Source organism: Sapajus apella, unplaced genomic scaffold (genome assembly GCF_009761245.1).
Source record: "Sapajus apella isolate SASKATOON/1434 unplaced genomic scaffold, GSC_monkey_1.0 scaffold3, whole genome shotgun sequence".
Taxonomy (NCBI): Eukaryota; Metazoa; Chordata; class Mammalia; order Primates; family Cebidae; genus Sapajus; species Sapajus apella.
This window is the reverse complement of record NW_022436943.1, coordinates 39,210,514-39,235,032: the sequence shown is the minus strand read 5'-3', so window position 1 is coordinate 39,235,032 and position 24,519 is coordinate 39,210,514. Positions and strand designations below refer to the sequence as shown.

Here is a 24,519-nt window from a genome sequence, read left to right as displayed (position 1 = left end):
ATCCATGATAACATAAGGAACGGTTGCTGCATATGGCTTTATTTATATATCTCTGACATAGAAAACTTTGACCACTTTGCCTGTTGTACTTGGGAATTTTAGATAAACCCCATTGGGGTCACACTCATCAGTTCCGGCTTTGCGTGACGAAAAGCATTCTCTAGCTTCTGGTGTGCTACTGTGCTGCTTTCCTTTAGGAGTGGAAGGTCCTGTATGTTAATTTGGCATTTGGAAGCACAACTAGAATTCTTACATTTTGAAAATCCTCTAAATGGTTTGCAGAAGAGTGAGCAGAGATCATAGGCTGCGTGATGTCATTGATTTTAGGATACTAAAGAAAATTGTGCTGAGACCAAGCATGCTTCCTTTGGCTTATTCTGCCCTGCTTTATCATCATTTTTTCTTTTTTATCAAACCTCTAGTCCTCTCATCACCCCCACAGTGTGGGGTCTAATATTTTACTTTCTGGGGGAGTAAGAAATTACCTTCTCAGTGGAAAAGCGTGTAAGCTTCAGGATTTATAACTAATTTATAACTACCTTTATAACTTTTCCATTTTGGGGGCAGTGTCTAAGAAGAGGAAGAAGCTTACATACTTGATTTGTTTTAATTTGATTGTTTGCTATTGAGTAGGAGTTTGCTATTCCATTTCTATGAGAAAATGCACTGAATAGAATTAAATAAAGTTGTATAATTTTGAAACAATTATAAGCACTAACTATGACATAGTTTTGGCTTTAAAAAAAGTCAATTTTAGTTACGTAGTACTTCCACCAAACTCTCTATTCCAGGTTTATAAATATGAATTTGACCATTCAATCATCAATGATGCTTGAAAGTCATGTTTTCTGTATTTAGGGCAGAAGAATACTTAAAAGATTCTCACCATCAGTATGTTTTAAATTCCTAAGAAGCAGAATGCCAAGTATCATGTTATCAACACTTTGAGGTCTATAGTAAGGAGTTTACTTGCTTATGGTAGCTTATAAATTCAATAACATCAGTCACAGGCTGCTTAACATATTTATGAGTTGAGTTAGTGTAGTTCAACAAATGATTGTATTTCCGTCAAGTTTAGGGAGTAATGTAAACTAGAATAGTAGCCATCTAGTAGCTCTGAGGTTTAAAATTCGTAACTGATTTTTAGGAGCAATGACACGAATATCATATCAGGTAGAAATACTCGGAGTGATCACCTTTTATAAGAGTTAGTTCTATCTTTCATGTCTAGGAAAATATAACAGTGAATGTTTGCTTTTTGTATGTTTTGTCTCCAAGCAGAGGAAATTGACAGTTTTATGTTTTAAGTGCCGAAGTTGTTTTTGGCTAAGCAGTTCCAGAGTTAATCACTGGGATGTTAGCTTGAATTTTTGTCTTTAAAAAGTTTTAGATTTTTAAAACGAAATATGCTTCCATTATTTCCAAATTGACACTTTGTGTTCTGGATTAGTTTTTAGAGAAATGTTTTCCAAATTCTCTTGGATTACTTGAAGTCCATTGATTTTGAAATACTTAGTTTAGTTTTTTTCTTTTAAAGTACTTCTTTTCAAGGTTTTCTTATTATAGAAACCTTGTAATTTCTTATAAAACACAAATGAATTTTGCAATTATTTTGTATTTTCTTCTCTTGTGTTGTTTTTTCCAGAAGCTTTTTGATGCATCAGAAATTAATAGATCAGTGATTTCAGTTCTTCTGTCACACCTTTTTGTGATAAGATATTTTGGTCATTTCTAAGGAGTAGTTAGAGGGAACTCCTTTCATAAATCATTTTCACTTCAAAAAAGAGAGATGTTGGAAAATCATATAGTATTCTTTGTCATTAGTTGAAAATTATGAATGATGTAAAATAATATGATGTTTAGTTGTTTCTCATTTAGACATGACGCATTTTATATCTGAAAATTTGATGGGAGGAAAAAGAAAAAGCAAACAAAAGACCTGATAACTTTTACCAGGCTTGAAACTAGCTTAAGATAGTTCTGTGGAATTCTCTAAAAGTGGTAAGAAAATTTAAAGTACTGCCCAAACACAGGGTTAAATTTAAATCTGTATGTAGAGTGGAGACTTCAACCCGACATATTCTAATGTAAAGACATTTTAGAATAAAGAAAACTTTCTCTGTTTTGGGGGGCTGTTTTTGTATTTTCAGCTGCTTTGCTTGAGATGATCAGCATTCTTAAACTATAATTATATGTAAAAACAAATAAGCTGCTACTATAAACTAACAGCTCTGCACATACATCTTGAATACTATTAGAAAACATTTTCATTAGGAATACATGCATTGGGCCCTAAGTAAATTTAAGATACCAAACTGCAAACTTAGTATCTCTAATGCATTACCCATACTAGTCCCTGAAAAATGGAATTGATTCTGAGAGAGGTTATTATTTCCACTACTAGTAGAGTGTATTTAACAATAGTTTGGTTGAAATTTGAGCATTTCAACCAGCTACCCCCTTGCTTGGTTCCTGTGATGTTAGGCAAATATTTTGCCAAAACGTTTGGTCCGATGTAATCACATTGGTGTTGTGTAATTAAGATAATATACTGACTTTGAATCATGTTAATGTGTTATTTTGAAAGTATAATTTTAAAAATTTACCCATTTGGAATACAATAGAAGAGGCAGGATGATGTTTTTCTATTTAATTCAGAGCCTCTATATACAGATAAATTATGAAAAATTCAATAGCTCCTTTTATCATTTCTTAATGTGGGAGAAAGTGAGGGTTTATTTTCATAAACACCATTGTAAAAATAATCGGTCAACTGTTTTTCTGACAAAAGAGCATGTAAATATATTAGCTGGCTTTCAGAGCCTAATAGAATGTACATTTTGTTTCATTAGGTTACAATAATAAAACCATGTACAAAAACAAATAAATGGAAGAATAAATTAAATCACCTATCTGAAGTCAGATGTAGGGTAAATGGTGTAGTCTCTGAGATTACTCTCTTAGTTCTGTGATTTCACTGTAAGAGCTGGCCACTATCTATTCTGCTATGGACACATTGTGCAAAAATGTACGATGTTCAGCTTCCCACAAAAGGAAAAACATACGGATTTAGGCTTGAGATTCTTCTAACATTCGTTTATGGAGAAATAGACGCTGGCCAAGGAAACACTCCTTTTCTCAATGGCAGAACTGTCTTCAGCTGGTCAGCCTAAAATCTGCTGTTCAAGTTTGGTTTTATTTCTTTGTTTTTCTTTATTTCAGGTATATCAGAGTAACCATTGGGTCATCTTTTATTCTGAGTAATGGAAGGGACTTGAGCTACTATTCATTCTTGCATAATCTTATTTTATAAACAAGAAAACTGAAGATAAAAGTGACTTGCCCCTACTTGGTTAAAGGACTGAACTAGAACTTGGGTCTGTTCACCATCCTAATTGATATGTAAAACACTAGATGATTTTGATGTTTGCTGAGGAAATCTGTCTAATATTTAAGATTCATTAATCTTTACTTTTTCTTTTTGCACATGGATATGAGAATAGAATTAAAATGTCATTTGTTAGGATGCAGTGAGAAATTGATGATCATGTAATGACTCAGTTGATATAGTCACATTATTTCTTTACCAGTACCTTTAGATATGGGCATCGAATGTTTATAAGTTATCACAGAAAGTTAAAGAATTAGTACGAAAAAATCTAAGCTTAATGCTTTTTTTCAAACACCTTAGTAATAAAATGTTGGATTTATTTAGACAAAATCTAATTGGTACTGAAAAACTGGTTATGAAAATGGTCGTTAATAAGGAGCTAGTTTGTATTACTCTTTTCCAGTTAACTTAAAGCAGCTTTAACATTTATCTACATAGAGACCAATATTTTAAAAAATAGTCTACTTGAATTAAGGATATTTTTAATCTTCCATGAAATGGACATTTCTTTATTCATAACAGCCATAGTCCCCTTGGCAGGTTGAAAAACTGTAGACGGCATCTGTGAGATCAGGCTTGAAATGTGCAATTAGTTATTAAAATGTGGCTGGAAACCCATAAGTGGTGTTTTACATAAACTCCTCTGCATTTATAAAAAACTAATGAAAAATAAAAAAAGAATCTCGTTTATTTTAAATACTTTTCTTATGAATCCTGTCTTTTGAATGATAAATTTCAACTTCAAATGGAGTGAAAATATTTTAAAATATACATTTAATACCTCTATTTTTCTTTTAGAATTTATCAACTTTCCATTTTTTTTGCCATGACTCCACCATATGACATGGATGCAGTTTATGTTTATTGATTATAGTTAAGCTAATTTTAATCATTTACTTTGTTGGAGTGGAAATACAGGAATAATTCCCTGTCTTCTTAGACTTCTGAAGTATTTTACTTAAATCCCTTGTTTCCTATCTTTCAGACCTAATTGTTACATTGTATAGATTGAATGGTGAATGTCCCCTGCATAAGTGAAATTCACATTACAATGCCAATGCTATTGTCATTTCCACCTCTGGGTTTTAAAGAATTGTGGTAAATACCATGGAGAAAAATGTTGAACCTAAGACAATCCCCAAGCTCTTTCAGAGCATAGCTCCAGAAATGACTTTGAAATGCTGGAGGAGGTGTGTTCAGGCCACGGAAAAGGCTGGATTGGTCCAGGGTCTGTGTTTGAACCCAGTTCATCCTCTAAATTTCAGGGCGAAGAAGATATATTGTACTTTCATTTGCATGGGTTTTCCTCTCTGTCTCTTAGCCAGAAGGCAGCCTTGCAGCCTTGTCTCTTTTTGCTTTTATTTAAAAATTTTTTTTTTCTTAACTTTGGTTGTTTAATGTTTCTCTCAGGTGAAAAGCCTTTTATAAATAGCTTATAAATAGTTTTTCCTTTCAAATGAAATTTTGCTGGTGGCAAATAATATTACTTATTCCATCAGATGAAATCAATTAACAGAAAGTTATAGAATGATCTTTAACACTAAAAAGCAATTTTAAAATGAGTTAAGGAACCATTTTGACTATTATGCTGATCATCCCACGTAAAATCTTTTTCTTGGTGTGGTGAGCATACTATATGAAGAAAGGCTGAAAACTTCCATTGTTATTACATAATCATCTAGTTTTTTTCCTTCTCGTCCCGTGGGCATTACCTCTATTTAGCAAAGTTTATTTTTCACTCAGACTGTGAATTATAATTTATCATTCATTATATACCTGATAGAACCAAAGGAAGCCCTATCAGTGTTTATCAGCCCTAGTTTTTCTTAATGATTTTGTTATTTATTTTTTACATGATTCTTCACCTGTATATAAATATCTTTTCTTCTTTGACTTTGAGAGATTGGAACCTTTCCATGTACGCTTGGCATTGAAGATCCAAATAAGGAAAAATGGCTCTTATTCTAGGCTTTGTTTATCAGAGAGCACTACTTTTTTTTGGTTTTTATAAAAGATGATATCCAGATAAGGTTTAAATAAGATGAGTTGCTGTATTTTAATGTTTATTTTCACCTGTAAAGGGATTTGCCTTCCTGATAAATCAGTATCCATTTAACTGTATTTTAATTTCCCTGAATCACAACTGTGCTAATGTAGTCTCCTATTTTGGAAAAGTCTTTTTTAGACATTCTTTAAACTATTTTATACTTGTTCTCATGAGGCATATTTGTGAACAAAGAGTGTTGTGGATATTTTATAGAAGATAGTTAAATAGCATTATCTTCTACCCATTTGGATTGTAATCCAGTTGTAGATTGATTATGGACCATTGTTGGAATCTAGGAAAAGTCAAAATGCAAATCTGTAGCTTATACATGGCTGATGAAGCTGAGAGATAGATTAGGTTTTAAGCAGGGGATGGATTTTAGGTAACAACAAATATTGAATTAGCTCCTTTGAAAGTTTAGAACAAGACAAGGTAAAACAAAACAAATGGCTACTTTTTATTCATTTCCAGATGGATTTAAACTTGCAAGTGGCATAGCATAAAGTTAAAACGTTGCTTGTTGAGATTTATTAATTAGAATGTTTTTAAGTCAGATGCGGAGTTTGTTCTGTTTCAGATATAAGATAAACCTACCCGGACATAAAAATAAAAATAACCTCGGAGTGGAGAAAAGATTGAATGCCCGAATCTGGGTTTCATTTCATGTAAATTTCAATTTCTCAACTAAGCAATATCTGCCAAGGCTCCTCTGTTTGTTGACATTGCTGTATTGAAGTCACCAGTAGCCTCATGGAAGCCAAGCCCCAATGGTCTTTCCATCTGACTGCATCTCTCAGATGATTTGGATGCTGCCAACCGTTCTCTTGAGTATCTCTTCTGGCTTGGCTTCCAGGCACTGCATCTCTGCCACACTTGTTCTAGTCTGTCATTGAATTTTCTCTTAATCGCTGCACTTTTCTTGGAGGGTTTTATGCTTTTAGCTTTTTATCCAAATGAAATAACTCCAGAGCCTTCACCTCTAGAGCTAAGTTGGTTTTGAGTTCCAGTATCAGTGATCTTCAGCCTCCATAAGTACTTGCTAAGAAACTTGTTTACCATCATTAACTAGGCATTCAGGACCCTTCAATTTGCCCCCAATTTACCAGTTCCATCTGTAGTACATCATGTAGTCTATCCTTACTATAGTGCCTTCTAGTCCTAGAATATTCTTACACTGACCTTTGTTCATATTCTTTCTTATTTATGAAATGCCTTCTCTGCAACCTTAACTACAGGGATTCTACCTGCTTCTCAGTCTGTTACCTTCTATATTCTTCTTCCTGAAACTTTCTACTTATACCCATTTAGGTTTAAACATCCCTGCTCTGTGCTCCCATTTATGTGCGGCTTTAGCATTGCTCATACCAGAAGCTTCTGGGCATGATGAACCTGAAGAGGGTGAGAGCATACTTAATTCATGTTTGTTCCCTTTACAAATGCCTTGGATGCAGTAGTTCTCAAAAGTGTTGCAATAAATAGGAACATAGGGGAAGAATACTTTGGACAGCAACATAGACTTTCAGGTACTGAGAAAATTGTGAAATTGGTTTGTCAGGATTCAGAGGAAAATAAAAAGATTGTCTGGTATTGCATACATTACAGATGCTTCTTGATGTTTGCCCTAACGTAAGGTAGGATACTGCTGGTTGCAATGTAGCATGTTGTATTTTGTAGTATGCTTTCAAATCCTTCCTTTTATCAATTAATGTCATTTAGTGACGTAAGACAGTGTCAGTGAAACTGAGGCAAAAGGGAAGCCTGCATTCATTTGAAAAGTATAGAAAAAGGAGAACAAAGGCTGTCTTGTACTTTACTGGTATTATATGTGAGACACTACGAAGTAATCAGAGATGCAAGATGATAAATGATGTGTCCTTAATTGAGGATAACGGTGTTAGGCTCTAAGGTCATGAGTCAGAAATGTGCCTTTTTAGCTTGCATGTGTTGAATATTCTCAGGCCCAAAGGTTGCGTTGTGATGTTTGGTGACAATGGCTTATGTCTTGGCTTCAGGATGAAAGTTACTTGTAAGTGGGTCCAATGCTTGCATGCTGAGGAGGCAAGGGTGATTTAGACTCAGGAGATCTAACATGATGAGTAGGAGCTGAGTATAACCATAAGTTGCTTTGAGATGCCCAGATTTATGGCAGTGAGAGGATAGTGGACTCCTCTTTGCTCAAACATTTTTAATATTCATGTTTCCCTGAGAGATAGCCAATCAAGTAATAACTGAAAATAGCTACTGAGACATTTTTCCTGTTGGAACAACAATGCCTCTGAGATTTCATTGAATGTTTGATTTTTACTAATCACTTTTAATTTCATCTTAAAAGCCTGGGAACAATTTTGAAGTTTAAGACCTTTTTTTTTAAACAACAAAAAAAATTATTTTATCTGAGAATTGGCAAGGCCCTTTGATTTAACATTTAACTCTGTTAAGCACCTAAATATTACTTTAAACAGCTCTGGAAAATTAAGCCTTGCTATTATTGTGCATTCCCAAATCTGTACGGATGTGGAACCATGAAGGAGAAATCAAGGAGATCTATTTAATGAATTTCTTTGCTTCTAGGACAGTTCATTACTTGTAGGACTTGCACTTACCTAGTCCTTCCTTAAAAACAAAACAAAGCTTCCTAGAAACCTTAGCTAATTGCATTATACCAACATGCTTTTCTGATGTCACCTTATGTCTGTGAGCAACTTTACAAATCCTTTGAAAGAGATAGTTGGATTTTTAAAAGTAATATCTGCTTGGATTTTGCAAACAACAGTAGAAACAATTTCACTGTAGAGTACATATTAGTTAATAAGTAGGGGTTTTAAAAATCCTCTGTACTTTTCCACAACTGAAAGGGTGCATACTTTTGGTTGAAAGTGAGTAGGTGAAATTTAGACCTGCTGTTCTGGTAGCCTTAGTGGCTTAGAAATCTCTTTATTGCCATTTCATAATCCCTGATATGATTGTCCAGCTCTCCTGTTGGCTAACTGCAGAAATAGAGGAAGGAAATGGATGTTTTGGCTCCATTAAAATGTTCCTTATCAGACTGTATGTAGGAGGGGATGCTGTTGAAGATGCCTCTATTGCCAGCGGCACAGCATGTGTGCTGGGCTAGTTTCCTGTCTGCTAAAGCTGTGTGGTGCCCTTTAATGATGGGAAGGAGGACATTATTAAATGTGTTGGGCTTAGTGTTTTCACTTGTGAACATCAGGGAGCAGAGGGCATGCAAACTTTGCCCAAAGGCTGGACACAGTTTGCATAGAAATGAGCTACGTGTAGTAACAACTGACTTGGTAGATGTGCAGCTAAGCACTGATTACTAAATAAAAGTGAGAGCACCCACAGGCCATAGGTGAGCTAGGTTTACCAGGGAAAGGCTGCATTCTGTTCCAACAGGTTAGTCTTCCATTAGGGGCTGCCTTAAAATGCTGATCCTGGTTCACATTTGTTGGACAGTCTGCTGTGTATTGTCTTCACTTGAGATAGAAACCGCTGTCATCTTAATTTTATAGAATGGAGAGAAGTGGGTCTCAGGAAAGTATAATAAACTGCCTAGGCTACAACAGATAGCAAGTAGCAGAGTTAGGATTTCAGTCCAGGCAGCCTGACCCTAAGAGCTGAGGCTGCCTCTACTTTGTTTCTTATCTGGCGGGTAAATAAGATTTGAGTTGCGGTATCTTCCAAGGTAGTATTATAATAATATTTCAAAGACTAGGTGACTTTTTAGTATTAACACTGTTCCAATTTGCTTTCTCCTAAGGCCCTAATTCATTGTCAGAGAGATAAAACCCATCACCTTTATGTATGAGGCATTTAAACAAATGTTTTTAGTAATAATTCAGGAAACATCCAACCTGTGTTCTTTCTGTAGTGATATCTGCAGATATAAGTAGGGGTTTTAAAAATCCTCTGTACTTTTCCAGACTGAAAAAATGGAAAAAAAAAAAAAAAAAAAAAAAGTCTATTAGTTTAAGTAACTGTCTCTTCTTGGCTCCATTACAGTAAAAAGTCTGTGATCAGCACCCTCTAGAAAGGGGAAGTTGTTGAATGACATGGATGTGGTACTCTCCTGATAATCCTATGGCTTTGTATTTCTTAGTGTATTTTTACTCCTGGGTAACTACCCCTGCTCCACATGGGGTCTTGACAGCCTTGAATTCTGAGGAGGCTTGTGTGTGTTACAAAGACAAAAAAGGAAAGCGTGGTTTCGGTTAAACTTTAAAAAGTACTTTCATCAGTTATTATCCAGTGTGTTGGTTAGATTTTTTTAAAGAGCTTTAAAGACATCATGCTATAGTGAATAGTGTAGCCAGAGAAATTAAAAAAAAAAAAAAGTACATTTTATTTAAACCATTTTTCTCTTTATTTTTAAGAAGGAAAAAAAAATCAGAACTGCACATCAGGAACAGAAATAGCATTCCATTTTCTTTTCTCGGGTTCTGGAGCAGCTACGGTGGGTGAGAGTGAGTTGGCTGTCTGGGAAGGAGGCTGCTGTCTGCAGCCCTGCCTGGGCGGCCGCCGCGACACAACAGGAGCTGCGTGTGTGTCGCTGGCGTTCACTCTCACAGGAGCCCCGGGCCTGCGGCCGCCACCACGCGTGCTCCGCGCCCGGGCTGTGGGCGTGTTATCGCAGGAAGTCCTGCGGAAGCAGTTGTGCGCGCCCGCTGCCTCCGGTTACCTCGCCCGTGCTCGGCTGCTGCGCGGCGCCCGCAGCCTCCTTCTCCTCCTCCCTCTCCCGGCGCTGCCTGCGCTGCCAGCTGCCTGGAGGCCGCCTCCGGCCCGCCTCTCCCCACTCCCTCTGCCCTGTCGCGTCGCATCCCCTGGCCAGCCTGCCCTTCTCCCCACTTCCCAACTTGGCTTCCTCTCTCCGTAAACTCTCTTGCCTCTTGTCTTCTCTTTTGCTTCCTCTTTGCTGCTGCCCCTCCTTGATTTGACGCTCTAATTTCCTCTTGACAGATCCCAAATTGGGTTCTCAGCAGTTACTCATCTTTAAATCTTATTATTCACCTGTGATCATTTGGGCAAACTGTAAGAGGCGTGAGATTAATGCAGACAAAGAGTTCCTTACCATGGGAGGAAATCTCTGGCTATCAAACAGTCATTTTTTAAAAAGTCACATATTAAAATTAAGCACTAATACAAATACAAAAAAATTAAGATGATGGCATAGGTTATTAATGAGGCAAGGAATAAGGCAAATCCCAAATGAATATAACTAAATTGCTCATTTTTTTATTGAGATAACTAAAATTGAGATAAAGTACTAGTATTTTTATTAATGAAAATATAGGATTAGTCTTTAAATCAGTCATGTACTTTCTTACATAGAGTTTTCAAGGATCTGCTTAAAGTGTTTCTGATATTTTTGAAGAACATTTACTTACACAAACATTCTTGAGTAGATGGAAGAGTGTGTCTCATGAATTCTGAATCAGAAACTATAAAGTCATATTCACTAAATCAAAATTTACCTGATAATAGTTTTACAAGCACATGAAGCCTTTTGGAGTGGCTAAGTTATTGCATTTTTACCATTCTGGGAACTGAGGCCTTTGTATTTTTCTTAAATTATGAACTTTAAGACAGTTGCTATACGTGGATCCCTATCAAGTTTTTGCCTACTTCACATCATCAAGCTTATTTTAAAATTAATTCTAGTTCAGGGCTTGCTTTTTACACCCTCTTTATTAATTTCCTTTTCTAGAAGTCCATATTAGTAAGGCCGTGTCATGAAAATTACTATTTTTAATAGAGCTGTTCTGAAATTTTTTTTCTTCAAGACATATTTTGCAATGACTGAGCTATATTGATTCACATAATTTGTATCCAACTGCTTCATTTTTGCCTTGAGATTTTGAGATGCGTAACGTTAGGTAAAGAAAATAGTTGATATGTAACTGGATGTGAGGTGGCCATTTTAACTTGTAGGTAACAGAGTTTATCTGTTGATTCCTTCATTAATTAAATAAATTTAAAAAAATAAGGAATTTTAGTTTCTTCTTATTAACTTGTAACACTTCAACTTCTAGTATTGCTTTCTGTAGAGAAGAATTTTTCAGCTGATAACATGAGTTGATTTTATAAGTTATAGTATTTAAAACTTGAGATGTTTTATTACAAAAAGTTGTCCCTTTAATAGATGATTTAGCATGGCAACACTTTTTAAAGTAAAATGTTTAAGAGCAAACCATGACCTTATGATAAAAATAATACTAAACCAATTATTAATACCTACAATTTGTCCTCAAACGTCTTAACTAAATAATCACCTTATTAGAAGAAAGGTACTGAAAGCATAGCACCAGAAACACTGGGTTTAATATACAAATAATAAAGACTTTAGGTCCATCATATCTTTTTCTCATGGCTGGAGGAACCACTCCTGGAGTGAGGGGGGCATACTTACTACTTCAGTTGTCATAAATGTGGATCACAATATTTTCCAAACTTTTTGTTTTACTTTGCATTTTTCCATAATTTGAGCATTTTGACCTCTTTCCAAGTTTATTTGTTCTACAGATATGGGTAATACAAATTAAAAGAAAGTTCAGTCATCACAGTGCCTTTTGGGACATGCCATTGTCTGGAATAGGCTTATGTCCAGATATGGTTAGAAGTTACGTAGGTTTTAGCTGTGTTTTCTTTTTTGTGATGTGGCTCTGTTGGAATAAAACTAGCCTTAAAGTAATTTTGTAACTTCTCTAGAGTGACGTCTTCTCACCCATAGGCTGTGAGCAATAGGACCTGGGCACAGGTTTTGGGAGAAGAATCAGTTTAGATAAGACATGTAAAACAGGTTTGGTGAATGTCAAAGGACTATTTATTATTATAAATAATGATAATGATTGTTCTGTTTCCAATCTTTGTAATTTCTGTATATCATTAACTATGGGAATACTTATTAGACTATTCAAAATAGTGTTTCTAAGGCCTTTTATTTTTAATTTTAACACTTATTTTTAGGATATTTATGGAGAGGAATAAACTGAGTATTCTGGCCATCAGCTATTGTAGAAAAGAGTGGCATTATATTATTCCAAAGACCTAGCTCAGTGTCATCCCCTTGGTAGAATATATGCCTTAAATTCACAACCTCTGTTATGTTTGAATTTTAGTTCTATAAGCTTTAGTATTCAATAGTGCTGAGTTCAAGGTCTAAATTGGAAACTTGTGAGAAGTATTTTTGCATTGTTTTTTCACATTGTACATCTTTGCCTTATTTTTGGACCTTTAATGACCTATGTTATCATTAATACATATTTGTGTTAGTACTTAATTTTTACATGTGACTTTAAAAATATAACTTTTTGATAGCTCGGTATTAACTCTCATAGTAAGTTTTTTGCATTAATTTCATGAAATTTCTTTCTTTTCTCCAAAATGACCACAAAATTCCTCTTCAAAATTAATGACTGTCTTATTTTTTAGTAGGTTGTTTTAGTTTTGAATACATCAGAACCTTTCTTGAGGGGTAGTATTTTAGAGATAACGTTTTATGCTTCTCCGTGGATATTTTAGAAGTTTTATTTTTTTGAATACTTGGGATATATGCTACATGATCATAAGCACTTTGATAAAAATGGTTTGTTATTACTGAGATCACCCAGTTTTTCTGCGGGAGAATAGTAAATAGAAGTTGTGTGATTCCATAGCCACTGTAGGGTGTACTCTAAGGCAATGTGATTCTGAGATAAGTTTTATAAACACATATCCTAAATTTCAAGCTAAGTGTATGTATGTATGTATGTATGTGTATATATGCATATATATATAACATATATATATACACACACACAATGTATATACACACACACATATGCAAACGACCTTGTTTTATTGCACTTTCATTTATTGCACTTCGCTGACGTTACCTTTTTTATAAATAAAGGTTTGTGGCATCAAGCAAATCTATCTGCACCATTTTTTCAAAAATATGTGTTTACCTTATGTCTCTTTGTCACATTTGGAAAACTCCTGCTATATTTCAGGCCTTTTTATTGTTATTACATTATATCTGATATGGTGGTGTGCGATCTTTGATGTCACTATTGTAATTGTTTTGGGGACCCATGAATAGTGCCCATATAAGATGGCAAACTTAATTGATAAATAAGTTTGTTTTGAGTGCTCCGCTGTCTGGCCGTTTCCTTGTGTCTCTGGCGCTCCTTGGGCCTCCCTATTCACTGAGACACAATGATTTTGAAATTCAACCAATTAATAACCTTACAGTGGCCTCTAAGTGTTCAAGTGAAAAGAAGAGTTTCATGTCTCTCCCTTTAAGTTGAAAGCTAGAAATGATTAAGCTTAGTGAGGAAGGCATGCCGAAAGAGAGAGAGACCAAAAGTTGGGCCTCTTGTGCAACATGGCCAGGTTGTGAATGCAAAGAAAACGTGCTTGAAGGAAATTAAAAATACCACTCTGTTGCACACACACATGCTAAGAAAGCAAAAACATTGTTTTTGCTGATATGGAGAAAGTTTTAGTGGTTGAATGGAAGATCAAGCCAGCCACAACATTCCCTTAGGGCACAGCCTCATCCAGAGCAAGACCCTCTGTTTGATTCTGTGAAAGCTGAGAGAGGTGAAGAAGCTGCCGAAGACAAGTTTGAAGCTAGGAGAGGCTGGTTCATGGGGTTTAAAGAGATATGTCATATCCATAACATAAAAGTACAAGGTGAAGCAGCAAGTGCTCATGGAGAAGCTGTAGCAAATTAGCCAGAAGATCTAGTTAAGATCAATGATGAAGGTGACTACACTAAACAACAGATTTGCAGCAGAGATTTTCAGCTTTCTGTTGGAAGAAGATGCCATCTAGGGCTTTCATAGCTAGTGGAGAATAGTCAATGCCTGGATTGAAAACTTCAAAGGACAGGCTGATTAGTTAGGGGCTAATGCAGCTGATGACTTAAAGTCGCATCCATTGCTCATTTAGTGTTTCAAAGATTCTGGTGCCCTTAATAATTATGTTAAATCTATTCTACCAAGCTGTGCTCTATAAAAGGAACAGCAAAGCCTGAAGGATAGCACATTTATTTACAGCATGGTTTATTGAATATTTGAAGTGCACTGTTGAGACCTACTACTTGGAAAAAGATTCTTTTAAAAATATTACTGCTCATTGACAATGCACGCAGTCACCCAGAAGCTCTGATGGAGATGTACAAAGAGATGAATGTTATGTTCATGCCTGCTAACATAACATCCATTCTGCAGTCCTTGGATCAAGGAGACATTTCAAATTTTAAGTCATTATTTAAGACATACATTTCGTAACGCTATAGCTGCCATAGTGATTCTTCTGGTGGATCTGGATAAAGTGAATTGAAAACCTTCTGGAAAGGATTTATCATTCGAGATGTCATTAAGAACATTTGTGATTCATGGGAGGATGTCAAAATGTCAGCATTAGCGGAAGTTTAGAAGAAGTTGATTGCAGCTCATGGATGACTTGGAAGGCTTCAAGACTTTAGTGGAGGAATTAAGTGCAGATGTGGTGGAAATAGCAAGAGAACTAGAGTTAGAAGTAGAGCCTAAAGATATGACTGAATTGCTGCAATCTCCTGATAAAAGTGGAATGCAAGAGGTGTTGCTTTTTCTTAAAGTTGAGCAAAGAAAGTGGTTTCTTGAGATGAAAGCTACTCCGGGGGAGATGCTGTGAACATTGTTAAAATGACAAATGATTCAGAATATTCCCTCTACTTAGTTGATAAAGCAGCAGCAGTGTTGGAGATGATTGACTCAAATTTGGAAAGAAGTTCTACTGTGGGTAAAATGCTATCAAATGGCATTGCATGCTACAAAGAAATGGTTCATGAAAAGAAGAATCAATTGATGTGGGAAGCTTCATTGTTGCCTTATTTTAAGAAATTGCCATAGACACCCCCACCTTCAGCAAAGACCTCCCCTGAACAGCCATGAACAATGAGGCAAGACCAGCAAAAAGATTACAGATTTCTCAAGACTCAGATGATTGTTAGTATTTTTTAGTAATAAATAATGTTTTTAAGTAAAAACCTTTTTTAGTCATAATACTGTTGCTCACTTAATAGACCATTGTTTAATGTAAATGTAGCTTTTATATCCACTGGGAAACCAAAATATTTGTGTGGCTTGCTTTATTGCAATATTCAATTTATTGTAGTGATCTGGAACTGAATCCATAGTATCTCCGAGGTGTGCCTGTATATACATATATATATTTTTCACGAAGTAAACATGTTTTTAATATCAGAGATAAAACATTAACCAAATATGTGTTTTTAGGGAATAATAAAATAATTAAAATTACTAATGTTTTTGCTGGGATTAGGTTATCAAAGCATTTTTTAAAAACTGACACAAATGTCATTCATATTTTCTAGGAGAAATTACACCTTTGGAGTTACTTTTTATTTGATAGAAAAGATGTCCCTGACTGAGAGAACCAATTTTAAATTTTTGTTGGTAGGTGCTGCTATTGAATTGTATTTAGATTATAAAATTCACAAGTTTCGTAACTGGAGGCTCACAGAGTGTATTGAGGAGATGATTAGAATTACCCCTTTGGTTATGTAAGTTTTTAAATCATGGAAGAAGTTCTAGAAATCATACAAAAATTTCCAAAATAAGACTTTAAGAGTCTGTGAAAGATACTGATTTTCTGTCATCTTAGTCATTTAAATGCAGTTCTCTATTTTTTTGCTCAGCAATAAATGAGTCGGTAGGTCCATCTATATGTTTCTGTTTGTATTCATATTTATATATATGACTATTATGTATGTATATAGTGTTTTTAATAAGTGAATGTATATATATGTATCTTTTTCTTTTCCTCTTTTTTGAGAGATAGGGTCTCACTATGTTGCCCAGGCTGGCATGCTGTGGAGCGATTATAGCTCACTGTAGACTTGAATTCTTGGGCTCAAGGGATCTTCCAGCCTCAGCCTCCTAATAGGGGTGACTAAAGGCACAAGCCACCATGTCTGGCTAATTGTTTAATTTTTTGTAAAGATGGATCTTTGCTATATTTTCCAGGCTGATCCTGAACTCCTGGCCTCAAGGAATTCTTCCTGCCTCAGCTCCCTCAAAGTGCTGGGATTACAAATATATTTTAGACCTTGGAAATTAGGAAAACTGAAAATGGAGTTTTTTGTTGTGTTTTGTTTTTTTTGTTTTGTTTTGCTGTTTTGTTTTCCAAGACAGAGTCTCACTTCTGTTGTCAGACTGGAGTGCAGTGTCAAGATCTTGGCTCACTGCAACCTCCACCTCCCAGGTTGAAGCGATGCTCCTGCCTCAGCTTCCTGAGTAGCTGTGACTACAGGCGTGTGCAACCACGCTCGGCTAATTTTTTGTATTTTTAGTAAAGATGGGGATTTCTCCATGTTGGCAAGGCTGGTCTCGAACTCTTGTCCTCAGATGATCTGCCTGCCTCGGCTTCCCAAATGAAAATGGAGTTTTCATTTCAATATCACGGCCATTTTTCAGTACATATCTTCAATGACTGGAAGCCATTTCTATAGGCTGGTAATTTGATAACCCATTTTGAAATGCATTATTGAGCTCATTGTAATTCAGTGTGCCTCTGGTGAAAGGCGTGCGATGGTATAGACTGAAAGAATAATCTGTGGTTGTTCCCTACAGAGACCTGGCTGCCCCTTTATGGGCAGTCATCTTTAACCTGGCACCAACTAGTGTATTTGCTAAAACAGCGTATTCCAAAATTTAAATGATGTCACATTTGAAAGCAATGCCAAGAAACAATGCGGCAGTTTCTAAATTTTGTGAAGCTAAAATTCCTGGTTACAAGAACGAGTACATGTCACAGATGAGTAGTTAGTAATGACTTCAGTTTAGCAGGAAAAGAGCAATTCCCATATGCTGATTCTAGTCTCATAACAAAGAATGTTATAGAAAGATTGCACGGTATTTAACAAGCTGTGAGTTAATGTGATAGTGTCGGCGTATCTAGTTCCAGAAGGATAATCACTTTACCATATTTCTTCAAAAATATTTTAAGTTATATTACAAAACAGAAAACTTGATACAGATGAATCCAGACTGTTCCCTGCAATACCTCCTCACTCCCAAGTTCAGTAGCAAAATCAAGTTTAAACAAGTGAATTGCTTCTGACATGGTGGCTCCTAAATACCTGAATGAATGTAGATGTTCCATTGTCAGACTCTGAACCTCAGAGGCTTACCTGCTATGTAAGGGAGAGTGGGTATAAATGAGAGTGTTATGTCTTGAACTGTAGTTATCCAAAACTTAATTCTCAATATATGAGTTTACCTCTAACTGATAGCCTCTCCAAATTTGAACATAGACGAAGTCCTTCAACACTTATAGAAACCTTAGGAGTCAAGAAAATGAGGTAAAGTTATATTGGTTTCAGTCCCTTGGAACACGTACTGGAGACAGGCATTGGTACTGTAGGTGTGTTAGTTACCAACAATTCATTTCCAGGGTTTTTCCCGAAGACCTGCTCTTGTATGCATGTTCATTATTAGCACTATGATTTGCTTGCTCCTGTGAACATGAATAAAACTGACAGATACAGTTTTGAACAGTAGACCTATGTCTTTTAAAAGCTTTAATCTCCATGCTCATCATTTTGTTGTTGCAAAGATTCCTAAAGGCAGGCCTGGGGAGGAATTGTGGAATGGGGACTGAATATTATTTCCTTCAGTGATTTTAAAAAATGTGTATTTTCCATCACGAAAGAAAAGATCATTCTCAAAGTCAGAGGATATTGTTTTTTTTAATCATTCCCATAGTGAACTGGTCTCTTTTTTCCAATTTTCTCCAATTAGGAGAAACCAGGTTCAGGTAGAAAGAGGTACATAAAATTAATAATCCATCGGGAAGAATTTCTGCAAAGTGCCTTTTATAGAGAATGTTTATTTCTTGGAAAATTTTGAAATTATCAAGTGTAAAGCTGATGCTTAAATTATTTTTTAATCTTTCCTTAAGGCTCTCTGGATACAGAGACCATGCAATCAAGATGTTTTGATACTGTGAAAGTATATGTTGCTAATACTATAACATAATATACATTTACTATACTGTCAATAATACATGTAATTACTGACTATTGACTACTTTAAGAAGTTAAGGTCTCTCAATTTGTCAAAAGAGACATTACTCTTATAATATATAAGTGTTTTTGGAGATGGGATCTCACTTGGTTGCCCAAGCTGGAGTGTAATGGTGTGATCTCGGCTCACTGCAACCTCTGCCTCCCCGGCTCAAGCAGTCCTCCTGCCTCAGTCTCTGGAGTACCTGGAACTGCATGCGTGTGCCACCATGCACAGCTAATTTTTTTACTAGAGATGGGGTTTCACCATGTCACCCAGGCTGGTCTCCAACTCCTGGGCTCAAGTGATCCACCGACTTGGCCCTCCCAAAGCACTGGGATTACAGGTATGAACTACCATGCCCGACACTGATTTATTCTGTATTTTTAGTGTACAAGCTGTTTAAGAGAACATTGATTTTAAAGCATAGGAGTCAAAGACTTTGAAATGTGAAAACAAGAAAAATCTCGTCAAATTTGCTTTTATCCTTTCACCCAAAATTGTTTGGCTGCCTGCATTTTGTAATCATACAATGATTGACTGCTGGGCATTGTGACTCCTGCCTGTAATCCCAGCACTCTGGGAGGCCAAGGTGGCAGGATGGCTTGAGCCTAGGAGTTCGAGACCAGTCTAGGTATCAGAGGGAGACCTCATCTCTATAAAAAAAATATAAAATTCAATCAGTCTGGAAGGGTAGCACATGCCTGTCATCCTAGATACTTGGGAGGCTGAAGCAGGAAAATTGCTTGAGTCTGGAAGGTCAAGGCTGCATTGATCCATGATCATGCCACTGTACTCCAGCAAAAGTAAATAAATAAATTAATTAAATTAAATCTTATAGTGATTGGATTTACCTGTGCAGAACGTACCTCTTTCTCTCATTGGATGCTGGTATTTTCATTCAGTATACGTAAAGTGGCCACTTTGTGTGCTACCTGTTAGCAGTTTATACTCTTAAGGGGGAAGAACAGGAGGAATACAAGAAATTAGAGCACATTGCATTTTACAGTCTATTTCAGCGTACATTATCTTATTCACTTAATTTTTACTCTTTTTTTCTATTTATTCCCTTAAAAAAACCTTTTTAAAACAGGCCAGCTATGTGTATTATTGTAGGTATTGAGACAGTAAAAATGTGAGTAAGCTCAAAGAAGAGAATAAAAATCTGACCAAAACCACCATTCATTTTGGTTTGTATGCTTGCATAATCCTTCAGATCCGTGTGCTTCCTGAGTGTGTGTGTGAGAAACTGTGTGTAAGTGTGTATATTTCTGTCTGTATCCTGCCCAAGTTTGGGATGGGGGTAGTTTTGCCAGGATTTGCTTTTGGAACTACAAAGAAATCTCTGCCCACACCTTTTTTGTGGGGTCTGTTATCTCTCACTTGAGAAAATGTCAAATTTTTTGGCCTTAAAGGCAGTGTTGGCTTGTGCCTAAAGGTACCTTTATGACCTTAACACAAACTCACAAGTCATTATATTCTATTCATTGCACTCGTGTCTTTGGGCTCTCCACTGCAATGTCTTAAAGGAAGTGTTTTGGAATGGACACAAAGATTACTAACCTCTGTCTAAAAGTACCCTGACTTCATAGCGTTCCTACTTCAAAATCAAACTCCATCTGGACGGCGAGTCATTGGGAGACTTGAGTGATTTCCAGGGAGTTCTGGTATAAAATGGAATTTTAGATTAACCTTTAGCACCTAAATCTGAGGTCTGTCAAGTCTCCCTTTTTGTAGATCTGACTTGAAATAAGAGGTGTTGTGTTGAAGCCTTCCTGGCCATTATTTATGTACTGATTTATGTGGGATGTACTAGTGGGGATCAACATTGAGTTTTGACCAAGTTCTGGGAAAGATTCCAGTGGGACTGGGAAAATCTGGCTCGTCTTGGGAGACATAAATTTATATTTTTAAATAATTTGGAAAACCTGATAAAATAATGCAGGTATAAAAACAAGAATTATAACGGATCAGGATAAATAGGATTAGAATGAAACACTAAGTACAGTCAGGCAATCAATGGAAACAAATAGATGGGTGTCAAGAGCTAAGTTAGTGAGTTAACTCTGTCTTTTCAGTAAGTTTCATGAAGTTTGTTAAGTAAACATAAATAACTTCAATAAGTTCATGCAGCAAATATTTATTAAACAGCACCTACTCACTTATGGGAGATTGTACTATGTTGTGAGATTATCAACATGAATGACAACAAAAGAACACTCTCCAGGCAAGAATACAAATAACGTAACAGACAAATAAAATACTGTTAGTCGTAACTCCAGTTTTGCTATATAAAGATGATTATAGCAAAATTTTGAAAAAATCCAGCATCGCTAATGTCTCACAGAGATAGATCAGTCACTCCATCTTTTCATCTGAACCTGTGCGATATTTCTGAGGTTTTAAATATTCATCTTCCATTTATGATCAAAGTCAAAGATTTGTTTTGAAATCTATAACTTTTTTCATTTCCACATTTTCCTTCTTCAGTCTACTGCATCACACCACATCTAGTTTAGTGTTCCTAATCTCTTCTTTTTAGAAACTTCAAGTGGCTTCCTGCTTTCTACAAGTGGTCCAGCATCATCAACTGGGATTCAAGACTCTATCTTATTAACCTTGGCAACCACGTCTTCCATGTGAGCCATTTGTTTTAAACCTAGATTCTTCTCTGTTTCTTGGCATATGTTAAGATTGTTAAACAGCCTTTTGTTTCTCTTACCCTGTTTGCTAGAATCCCCTTTTCTGTCCCTTGTAGCTGTGCAATTCCTATTTCTCTCTCAGGATAATCTTCACTCTCATCCCTATTGTCTCCTCTGCCATTGACCACATTGGTTATTTTATTATGAATGAAAGAAATAATAGAAATAATAATACCCATAAAAGAATAGCAAGCATTTAGTACTTACTGATTACTTTTTTTTTTTTTAAGACAAAGTCTCTCTGTTTCCTATACTGGAGTACGGTGGGGCAATCTTGGCTCACTGCAACCTCCACCTCCCAGCTTCAAGCAATTCTCCTGCCTCAGCCTCCAGAGTAGCTGAGATTACAGGCAACTGCCACCATGCCTAGCTAACGTTTGTATTTTTAGTAGAGACGGGGTTTCACCATGTTGGCCAGACTGGACTTGACTCCTGGCCTCAAGTGATCAACCTGCCTCCGGCTACCAGAGTGCTGGGATTACAGGCATGAGGCTGGGATTACATGCCCCCCTGAGTACTTACTGATTATTTTCAAGGGAATTTACTGTTTGCACTGTTCATTTTGGTGCTAAAACATGTCTTGTCCTGTATTATTACTTAATGTAAGCCTTGTTTCTTTAACAAAGGTAGGGGTAGCTTCTTACAGAGCAATAATTTTCTCTTCGAATTTAAACGTATTATATGCCCAATAAACACATAGTGTATGAATAAATTAATTGATTGGAAATTCTAGAAGTCTGAAATGCCCTTGCACATAAGTAGATGTGTATATGACATTTGATGTTACATTGACATTTTATTTTCTAAGCTGTCAGACAAAAGTGACTTTTAAAGCCATCAATGCTTCTGCAACTGTGGCACTGTACACAGGAACCTTATTGGAAATTAAATGTGTTATCTTGTGCTTCATAGCTGGAATGTTAAGTTTTTAGGAAGTGATCAATTTAAAATGAATTATATGTATGTACATAAACATTAATATGTAAATATATAGAACAATGATTATGTTTACATGGTTATATATATTCCTGATGATTAAGAAAAACAGGATTATGGGCATCTTATCAGACAATGAAAAATTGCATCAAAATCAGAGGATATTTTAATAAAAAATTTATGTCATTTCAGTAATGCTTGTTTACTTGACATAATTTTATAGAAAAACTATGCATAATCCAGTAGTAAACATTTTGTGTGAAAACTTGATGTAAACTTTTGTGAATACATGTGATACATTATTATCTAATATTTTCAGGAAAATAGTAATTTTCTACAAAATGTAAATGTTACTCTTTTGATTCATAGAGTTGAAAAATTTAACCAAACACCATAGAAATTGCCGATACCACTGAACTTCTCTCAGCCACATTCTTTCTTCATCTGGGCATTTCCCAAGTCTTCTGCCATTTCTTCTGTTGGAATCACTCAATCCTCTCTTTTCACCTAGCCAGTTTTTGCTATCCTCGTTTGTGTTCTTCCTTTTTACCCATAGAACCCCTTGTTATTATACCAAACCAGGACCGGGCACTGCTCTTTTTTATTTATTTATTTATTTACTCTAGCTTGACTCTAAGCTCACTCAGGGCAGTTTCTTCTCTGCCTTGTTCACGGTTGTATCCTCAACGCCTTACTCAACACTTTACTCAATGCCCAACACATAATTGGCCCTCAAAAAATATGCTGAATGAATATTATGTCAGTTTTGACTTATGAGCATCAGGTATCGTATCACTTGGTCAGTTTGTAATATTTGCCCAAAAATAGGATTCACTGCAAAATTAGTGCGGATGCAAGCAAATATATTTGACCTTGGTTTCTGGAAAAAAATTCTTAGCTTGTTTGGATAATTATTTGCAGAATTTTCATGAAAGGGAAGTTACAGATGCACAAATGGATAAAGTATTGGACTTTTTTATGTGACTAACTTTATTCTAACTTACTGCATCAAAGACTATAGCAGTCATCTCTCAAGCAGTATTCTGGTCGTCAGAAAATTTTCTTGAACAATGCTATCTTTTAACTGGTTAGCACTCTCCAAAGTATTTCATGTGATTTTTTCACTGTTCATACCCTGGGCGACATGCATTACTTGCCAGGGTTCATCTATTCTTTTAGCTCATCTGGATTACATTGACGATACTTCATGAAGGAGAATTCCACTTTTATTTCAGTAAGCCAGGGCAGGATATTTTGGGCCTCAGAACAACCTGTTTTTTTTTCTTTCTTCTTTTCTTTTCTTCCTTTCTTCTTTTTTTTTTTTTTTTTTTAACATAGGAAGATGGTAAACACTTAATAGGCTACAATTTTCTTTCTTAATCACTGCCATTATGTCTCACATTTAATATAACTTGTTCTATTTCAATGTTAAAACAGGGCATTCTTAATGTTATAACAAGATTAAAAGTACTGTTTGATACTCTCATGATATGTTAACTATTTTACAAAGTCATTTAAAAAATAGTATTGTATTTTCTGAATACCACCCAGGTTTGCAGGCTCAAACCAGGTATCATTAGCAGATATGAAGATGGTGATAATACCACCAGATATCAGTACTGTTTAGGCGAAATCTGTAGTAATTTGCTTTTGAAATAATCAGGTAACACTGTTACTATTTTACAAAAAGTTCAAAAGACTAATGAAAGTGGTTAATTTTAAATAATACTATAGAGTGATACTTTTTCCTGCATGTTATGTTACTTCTTTCACAAACACCCTTTTCTATCCATGTGTAGGCTTACTTCCTGTAGATAGCCGTAAAACATGTAAAGCATTATTCATGCTTTGACTTCTAGAACATATAAAGCATTCATAGATGGGAGATCAGTCAACTAATTCTTATTTGCTTAAACCCAAATTTCTCAAGCTTGTTTAGGTGACTGTAGCCTTGGACTTTGTGGTTCTGTTTGAGAAGCTCCATGGAATAGTGTTAAATTATCATATCATACCAAGAGGGGGCAAATTAGTACAGTAAAATGTGATTGCATTATATCTGTGTGTACCCACAAAACAAAGACTAAATGCCACATGAAATAGTTTTGAGGAATAAGATTTTCAAGTTTTCCTGTTAACATTTGTGTGCTGCCTTTTGTTTGTTCCTTCCTTCCTTTCTTTTTTCTTCTCTTCTCTTCCTTCCTTCCTTCCTTCCTCTCTCTCTCTTTCTTTCTTTCTTCTTTCTTTTTCTTTCTTTCTTCTTTATTTTTCTCTTTCTCTTTCTCTCTCTTTCTCTTTCCCTCCCTCCCTCCTTTCTTCCCTCCCCCCTCTCTCTTTCTTCTTTCTTTCTCTTTCTTTCTTTCTTTCTTTCTTTCTTTCTTTCTTTCTTTCTTT

At 35.7% G+C, this 24,519-nt stretch overlaps 1 protein-coding gene across 11 annotated transcripts in view; it reads left to right on the top strand.

Moving 5' to 3' along the window:
* TRPS1 (transcriptional repressor GATA binding 1) overlaps positions 1-24,519 on the top strand; it is a 250,406-nt gene that overhangs the window by 10,642 nt on the left and 215,245 nt on the right. For 2 of the 11 annotated variants that reach the window (XM_032252313.1, XM_032252257.1), the window contains exon 2: positions 21,033-21,129. The exons of 7 other annotated variants lie outside the window; for them this stretch is intronic. The gene's annotated coding sequence lies outside the window, so the exon portion shown is untranslated. Of the gene's footprint in view, positions 1-19,226; positions 21,130-24,519 lie in introns of those variants that run through there. 2 more of the 11 variants (XM_032252303.1, XM_032252239.1) reach the window with 1 other exon arrangement.